The sequence below is a fragment of the Morone saxatilis genome, unplaced genomic scaffold, assembly GCF_004916995.1.
Source record: "Morone saxatilis isolate NCDOM2014 unplaced genomic scaffold, NCSU_SB_2.0 Contig22, whole genome shotgun sequence".
In the NCBI taxonomy this organism is placed as follows: Eukaryota; Metazoa; Chordata; class Actinopteri; family Moronidae; genus Morone; species Morone saxatilis.
The window spans coordinates 8,103,772-8,112,592 of NW_023339785.1; positions in this window are offsets into that span (position 1 = coordinate 8,103,772).

Sequence of the window (8,821 nt, forward strand, 5' to 3'; positions counted from 1 at the left end):
GCCATGGGAGCTTGACTCCTGGTGAGTTGGTGTTGCCTGTTACCAGCAGGATGGTGGCTTTGATGTTATGACTTCAGTGTCTACGGTACAGCAAGATTATTTCATTAGAAATAGCCCAGTCAGCATCATATTTTCTAACATGGACTGAATTTTAGGAGGCTGGACCCAGACATAATGTGAACCCTGTGCGATTTGATGCATGTTTTTGGGGAAAGTTGCAACAATTGTGGCTCCAACCAAACCCTAAATACTGGAGATACTATCATCACAGACTGTCAAATGACCTTTAACAGACCGGATGGGGTATTACATTTAACAATGTCACAAACTCCTACTTTGGAGCGAAGGCTTTTGTCACAGGTCCAAGTCCTTAAGAACAATTAAGTTCCTCAGGTAGCTTAGAGCTGACATTTAAATTGTGTAACAAAGGTTTATACAGTCTTCTCAAAGTATTGGTCCAATAATTAAGATTCAAAATCTGTGGCAATGCAAAGCCTGTATGTTGCTACCTTACTGTATTTATTTTCAGCCTGTCCTTCTCCGTAGCCTATAGGTCATTTGTGAAAGCAGCTTATTACAACCTATATTTAGATAATTACATTGTTAGGTGGTGGCCCCTAGTGGCCACAGTAATCATGACATTAGCAAAAGAGGAAGGCAAAGAAGGTGACGTAGTGTAAGGACCAACAAGTCCATTTTTAGGACGAGATTAGGAGGATATATGGCTCTAACACAGATCTTTCACCCAGGAGCTATTTGTGTCCCACGTGAAAACAACAGCAGACGTACGTTTGTGTTATGTAGCTGTGTTGCGTTATTATGTAGCTACGTAATTATTTTAACCAAAACCATGATCGTTTCCCAAAGAGCGGGTCATACATGGTGCATGCTGGTGGTTCAATCTCCAGCTCCTCCTGCTCTTGATGACTAGGCCAATGTGTGTGCATGAGTGAATAAGGACAGAAAAATAAGCACAATATAAACATACTCCATTTCAAGTCTACAGCTCTGTTGGAGAGCATGTACAAATGAGCTGTAAACTATTTAAAAACAAAAATTGGAGATGATCAAGATTAATCAGGAAAAAGTTAGTTACATTAATTCTATGACAAGTTCCAATGGGTTTTCATGTTGAGAACAGCAAATATGTAAACATTTCATTATATTGTTGCTAGTGGTAAGTGCTGATTTTAGAATAAACCTACGATGACCACATGCCACAAGAACTCAGATTGTCCTTTTGAATGTTCAGACTGGGATAAACAAATGTGGTGTAAAACTGCCTGACAAATGTCTGCTGTTACAAAGAACTGACCCTGGCACTGCCCCATTGTCTTCAACAGAAATTGCTGGGGGGATAGCCAGTGGAACAAGGGTCACACATCAAACACATACACACAAACACTCACGCTTGGGAGCTGCCCAGTTCAAGTGTAATCTTGTAGAGTTGACCATGGAGCAGCTCCTCTGGAGCAGCTGGGGGTTCAGTGTTTTGCTTTAGGGCAATGAGTTTTTGTTGAGGGAGAAGAGAAGGACAACGTTTGATATTATGTAGGAGAAGAGAGCATGTCCTTTTCATTTCATTTCCTTTCCTCGGTCTCTCACCTGACTGCTTCTGCTAAGGGTTTGACAGCCAGTTATGGGATTTGAAATGATAACTTTCTGTTCTCTCTACTGTGTCCAGAGGGCAGCTCTGGATCTCTTTCCTTACATCATTCATACTTCACCCGTGTTTCCTCTATAAATCTGCACTATTTTTCTCTTTTTTCTTCGTGTCTGTCCAATTCATCTCCATCGTCTTTGTTTCTGAGCGCATGTTTCCACACATGCGCTCAGGTATGCATGTCCCATTCCAAGCTGAAAAGCTGCATGTTTGTAATCATATCTTCATAAATGGAGCAGATAGCATCACAGGCAAAGAACTGGGGGTGGAAATGAGATGCTGATAGGGTAATAGCATTACCATAGATCCTGTAACACACACCTATATATACACACACACACACACCTGTGATGGTATTCCCTTGGTGGATCAGGTAACATGCTGTAAATTAGCCAGTGATCCATGATGGCAGTTAAACAGGGCAAACTCAGCTCAAATTTGTGTCAAAACATCCCACATGTTTCCAGCTTCATAAAAGGTTTCTCTGCAGCAAAACATTTTCCTCTGATGTGATACAAGTTTTATTTTTTCACGGTAAACCTTTGGTGGACAACTTTAATGTGTTCATGGTTTGATGTGCTCAGGCCAGAATGGACGTCTAAAAAATGTGGTTATGGAGCTCAAGAGTCAGAACACAGGTAAGCCACAACAATCATTAACCCTTTAGATACTCACTGGAATCTGCACTCAAAACATTTTTTTTTAATGCATACTTGTATTTGAGAGAAGAGTATTGTACATACCGGTACCACAAACACTTTTTTTCCCTCTTTCCTACCACCCATATACTGCCTACACAAAAGAAATAGATAAGAGATTATCTATGCAGGGTAGGATAATATCAAACTAGTAGTATAATAAAATAACAGGAAATAAAATTAAACATGTACAGAGATACAAAAACCAAAAACATGTGTATGTTTACACAAGTTAACATTTTGCATATAAAACTATATATACAAAAAAATATATTGAAATGAAATAAATCAAATCTGTAGATGTTCAAGAGCATAATTTACCTTCAGTTCTTATGACTCTACTCTAAAAAATGCCCTTTTAGCGCTGGATTAAATATCTTTGTCAAACGCTTCAGCATAAATATTTGAGATAAGATTAACTGATACTAATCTAAAACATACGTTAAAAAACATTTTTACTTATTTAAAATTACATAATTATTTTTGTTACTGGACACTATTAAGAGCCTATCATAAGATTTAGGTATTTTTGAAACTATGAAATTTACATTAATACCAAACTAAATGCTTTGGCAATGTTTTCATAATATATAAAGACCTAATTTTAGCTTTTGCTGCTAAATTAAGTTAAGACAGAAGTATAGTTTACTTTTTAACAAACCCACATATGTGTGCACAAACACACACACATGCAAGACGTGCACTCCCTCACACACAGTCCTTTGCTTTGGCATGGCTCTTAGATCCGGCCGCGATTTACGTCTGTTTTGATTGGCCTTCAGAGCAGAGTCAGCCGGGTTTGGAGGTGGCGATGAGGAATGTGTCCAACACACACTCTCACTCACACACACACACACACACACACACACACACACACACCAATTTATTTTCGCATCACTTTCATTTCAGAACAGAGCCTGTCTTTCTTTCTCTTTACCAGTGACACACTCGCACAGACTAGAACACCGTTAACTTTACTTCCATATCTTAAACTAAAACACACACACACACAAGCACACAACACACACACACCACACACCACACACAGCCACACATCACACGCACACACACACACACATAGCAGGCAGGAATGTGTTGTTGTTACGGTGGAACTGTGGAGTTGCTCAGTACTCAGCACCTCTACACCGATAAGACTTCAGCTATCTGATAGAGAAGAATGTAGACAGACAGACAGAAAGGGAAGTGCACAGATGGATGGAGGGAAGAGAGACAGAGAGAAAGTGGAGGAAGGAGGAGAGAGACAGGAAGTTAAAGGACAAGATGGGACTGAGGGATAAAAAGGCAGATCCCTTTATACACTTTGAACTCATGAACTTTGGTAACTTTTCCAGTAAAGTCAGGCATTGTCTCCATTAACACCTGAGCTGCTAATGTGCGTGTGAGATTTCTGTGCGACCACAATCAAAGTGCTGGCTTTTAGAAAATGGTGGATGAAGACCTGAGTGGGTTTGCAGGTCCCTCATCTTGCATTTTCTCCAACTTTCAGATATTTTTGACAACTAATATTTTCTCCAGGTATTTTAAAAAACTCTTTCCTACTCTGAATTATTTTTTTTCTGATTTTTACAACAAAAGCACACATTTTAAAAATTGTATCTCATATTAAAAGTGAGTCAAAACATTGATGAATGCCTTTTGTATATTATATATTTCCTGCAACATGTTTTAGTCCGTTCTTGGGGTGTTTGGATTAAGTCAAAAATCTTGGGTCAACGTGGTCTACAACTCTTCATACACACTTAACAACATTTCTTTTATAAACTGCGTATTAAATCAGATTCCTTTTGTATACATCTAAAAGTTGGAGACTTTTTCTCACTCATATGTTGCTAAAGAGAGAAATTTCACAATATCTTAAAGGGGGGGATGAGCAAATTATCTTTGCTGAAACATCGATTCTAGCTACCTTTAACACCGAGACAGACAGTTTCCTTTAAGTGTCTGGGTGAAGGTCCAAGTGTGAGAGCCGTATAATAAAACGAAAATAAACATTACAAATGTCGAGAAAAAGAAGCCAAAGAAAGAAGACAAAAGTTGTGAAATCTTGTGCTAAGACTTTGTTTTGGACCGGGCAGCTCAGTGGTTCTCTGTCAGCCGTCACCTAGTTATTTATAGACCTTATTAGACATCTGGCTTCCAATCAGTCTCCAGTCTCCTTCCCTGCCTCCTTTTACAATTTATCCTTTCATCCTTCTTTCCTCCTCTCCCTCCATTTGTATCACGACCTTTGACCGTTCCTTGTTAGGGAGGAAAAGGAAGAGGTTAACCTCTGCACTGAATACACACACACACAGTCGCACGCACGCATACATTTTCAGTGTCCTACAGCCTTTATGAAGGTTTCCTAGGAAGTGCAGGTCTACAAATCTAGATGTAGATAATTAGCTTTCACTTCAAATTAACAAAATATGACACAGTTTCATACAAATGGACTTTCATTCTAATGTTGGGTTAATTGAGGGCAGTAGATGGTGATATTAAATATATTTTATATATATATATATATATATATATATTTCTTACATACATAAATAGATCATTGCTTCATTGCTGTAATAGAAGTTGGAACAGCTTCCATTAAGGCATTGTATTTTTCATTATAGCACACAACACGTCTTGTTTAACTATCATTTACATCTTTGGGATTAATCCGAGCATTATTCAGTGAGGGCTTTGAAGGAAGAGTGCACTGTCTGGGCAAAGTCAGCGACATACACACACTATTGTTTTAAGAAGAGCGTAACTTCAGCATATTCTGCATCTTTCTCGGCCACACACTCTTTCGTTTACTCAGCTGTCTTTTTCTTGTCAGACAAAGGATTGTAAATGCAGTTATCAGGAACTTTGTGCGTGTGTGTGTTTAGCAGGTTTTTCTAGCGATTGGGGCTACCACTGCCAGTGTGAAGAAAAATATTTTCCTTGGGTATCTGCCATTCAGAACAGCCTTTAAATCTTTTTCTCACTTTGTCTGTAGGTCTCTCATCTATCTCCTTCAGACTGTAAACCACTCGTTGAAACTGCTTTGAAGATATTTTATTGATTGCAACTGCCACACTGCCAAAAAAGTACAAGAAATAACTTTTATTTAAATCCTTGGGCAATTTTCATCTCCCTATTCATGCCAATGATGAAAGAAAGAGAGTATCCAGAAAAGGATTATTCATGTTTTAAACTGTCTGTTGCACATAAATGCACACGGATACAGTACTTGTTTCCTGTCTTACTGTCTGTAGATAAATGCTGTTGTGTGTGTAAGTAAATAGCTTAGGGCTTTGGTTCAACACAAGCCTTAAACACTCTCTCTCACACACATACAAAGGGTCAGCTGTGCAGATGTACTCAATCAGTAGTTTAATCACAGAGGTTAGAGTTTAATGAGTTATTATTACTGAACCCTAAATCACACAAACACATGGCTGCCCAGCTATTATACAAAGTGTGTACTGTAAATGTGTTCAGCAGCAAATAGCTTAATAGAAGTCTACTGCGTAGAGACTGTTTCCAATGGACAAGGGACAGATGTTAAAGGAGCACTTCACCCAAATCACATGTGGCATTTGCAGGTACAAGGTTAACTTTTAAGATATATAGTTAAGACTTCTGCCACTCCCCAACACAATGTTGGTGATAGGAATTTAATCTTATGCTCAAAATTACATTAAGAGTAAAAGAACTGTGAAAATTGTGCATAGCAAGATCTAGAGATTACCTCGAGTAACTGAGAAAGAAAGAAATCTTTGTAACTCATATCACACTGTAAAATATCCTTTTAGTAGGTTTTCTTTTAGCGTTTTTGAAGGAGCGAAACACACTTTAAGAGTATCACTAACTGAGCCTGTCCACAGACATTTGGATCTGATTGGGCAAAATAAGCCTTCTAACACACCACCAGGCTGTTGGTTTGGTGGTGTGTGTGTGTGTGTGTGTGTCAGTGTGATATTCTAGTAAATTAGACCATCAATCAAACACAACATGGGAAGCAGCAAGAGAAAAAATATCCTCACAATGAAACAAAGGCGCTAGAGCAACATGTGGCTTTATTTAACTGCCCATTCAGAAACACAAGTGTGTGTTTGTGTGTACTCGTATTACTATGCTTTAGCAAAGCATTATTTAACTCCAAGTTGTGGAAGTTCCAGGCAACCAGGTTAGACCTGACCTGAGTACTTTTTTGACCTGTCATCCTAATGTAGAGTGCATACAGTAAAATGATTAGTTACTTCTTCTACTTACATTTTTCACTATAGTTAGACAAGCAGGACTACAATAATCCTCATGAGTAGACATGCATGAATACTTTTGATGCAACATATTCGCAGGCGAGTATTTCTTCATCACGTCCCCAGTGTGACCTTTACGTCTGTTTGACTATAACGACAGTAGAATCCAGGACTACAGTTAGACTAGCTGGACCTAAAGTAGGACAAGGGTTAAAGGATCGTCTTGTAAAGTTAGACTAGTTGGCCTAGATAAGAGGTCTAGTGTGTAACAGGAGGATCTATTAGTAGAAATGGAATATAATATTCATAGGTATGTTGTCATGTTTTCGATAGAATGATCCTTTTATAGCTACAGAGTGAGCGAGTCCTCTTCCATAGAGTCCGCCATGTTGAACAGCCATTTTTCTACAGTAGCCAAGAAGGGGTTTTTGCGTTTTATGTGAGATTTGCCACCATAGTTTCTCCAGTATGCTTAGAATGGAAGAGTGAAGCGAGGGCGTTGCAATTAGCAACTACACCGTTAGATGCCACTAAATCCTAAAAATGGGTGCTTTAAGTAAGGTTTGCATAATTAGATGAGGAGGAAGATGAAGAAGGGGATGTATTGTCAGCATTTCCCCCCCAAATGCTTAGAATATGGTCCGTTGTCATTACACGTGTGTGTGTGTGTGTGTGTGTGTGTGTGTTCAAAGTGACATGAGGATGTTATGATAGCCCCCTTTAAAAATTGTCATTTCTCTTCTCTCACTGTCTCTGTCTCTCTCTCTCACATACACACAAACACACACACAGAGGACAGAGGAAGTGTGTACACAGTGTATGGGGAGATAATAGCTTTGCAGGGGCCACAGTAGAGCTTAGCCAAAAATCTGTCTGGCTAAAAGGAACCCATTAAACCACACAACACACACACACACACACACACACAGGCAGGACATACTTCATCACTTGACATAAAAAAATACAAAATTAAGGCGAACAGAACCTACACTAATACCGAGTAACAAACGCCTCAATGAATCACGCACACACATTTGGCCAGTATATGCACACAGCTGGTGTATCATGAACCCATTTTTAATTGTGCCACTCAGATATCAGACCATTTAAATGGGATGGGGAGGGCCCAGTGGTGGGAAGAGAAGTCCAAACTTTCCACCACCAATTATTTCTCCAATCTGCCCATTGCTGGCGATTGAAGGGGAGAAAGGAGGAGTTGGGAGTGGAGGGACTGGAGAGAAGAACAGGAAAAAACATGAGAAGAAGATTGGAGATGACAAGGGAGGAATAGGAGGGAAGAACAGGCATTATAGTATACTATAGTATATAATATATATATATATATATTATATATATATCGATATATATATATATATATAAATAATAGTATATATGGTATACTTAAGGAGGGAGAATAAAAGGGTCAGGGTAAGTTGGTTTCAAAGTTTTTTATTCACATTTTCAATTTTGCGCCAAAAAAACCTGAGTGGAAATGCCAAAAATTCTAAATGGCAGGCAGACTAGGCAAATAAATCATTTGCATATCAGGAAGCAGTGTGACTCACAATCCACTTAAAAAAGATCAGATTTTCGTGGATCGATGAGGAGAAACGTAACCCTTCACAAATTAATACCCAACAAAACCATAAATTTCCATTGGCGTGTTCTCATTGTTTTTCACGGGTTTTGAGGTTTTTGGGCTGGGGTGCTTATTGAAAAGGGACTGCCCATTGTTTCAAAACCTTTACGTCCAAAAATGTCCCACTCACTGGACCAAAAGCCCATTTGTCCAACAGCCCGTGATCCTGGAAAAAAAAAAAAAAAACGCCCATTGCTCTGAAAACCTGAGGTTTTGAAAATACACGTTTGCCTTGGAGTTTTTCCCTTTATATATTTTATATACAATATTGGTGTATTTAGTTGTTGACTTTAGTGCAATGGGCATTTCTTTTTGGGCTGTTGGACACAGAACTAAGTATGACAATGTTGCGTTTGCGGCGTGTTTCTGCTGCCCGCCAGTGGCCAAAAAAATCAGTTATTTGTCATCACGCTAAAATATTTTAACAACCTAGCAATATTACCAAAATGTTGTTTTAAAATAAATTGTTAGCCACTCTACAAAACAAGCACATAACATCCTGCACTGCCTCAGAACATTGGCATTGGATGTAAAACGTGTCCTCCATTATTGTCCAATATGAATGTAATTCCTAGGGAGA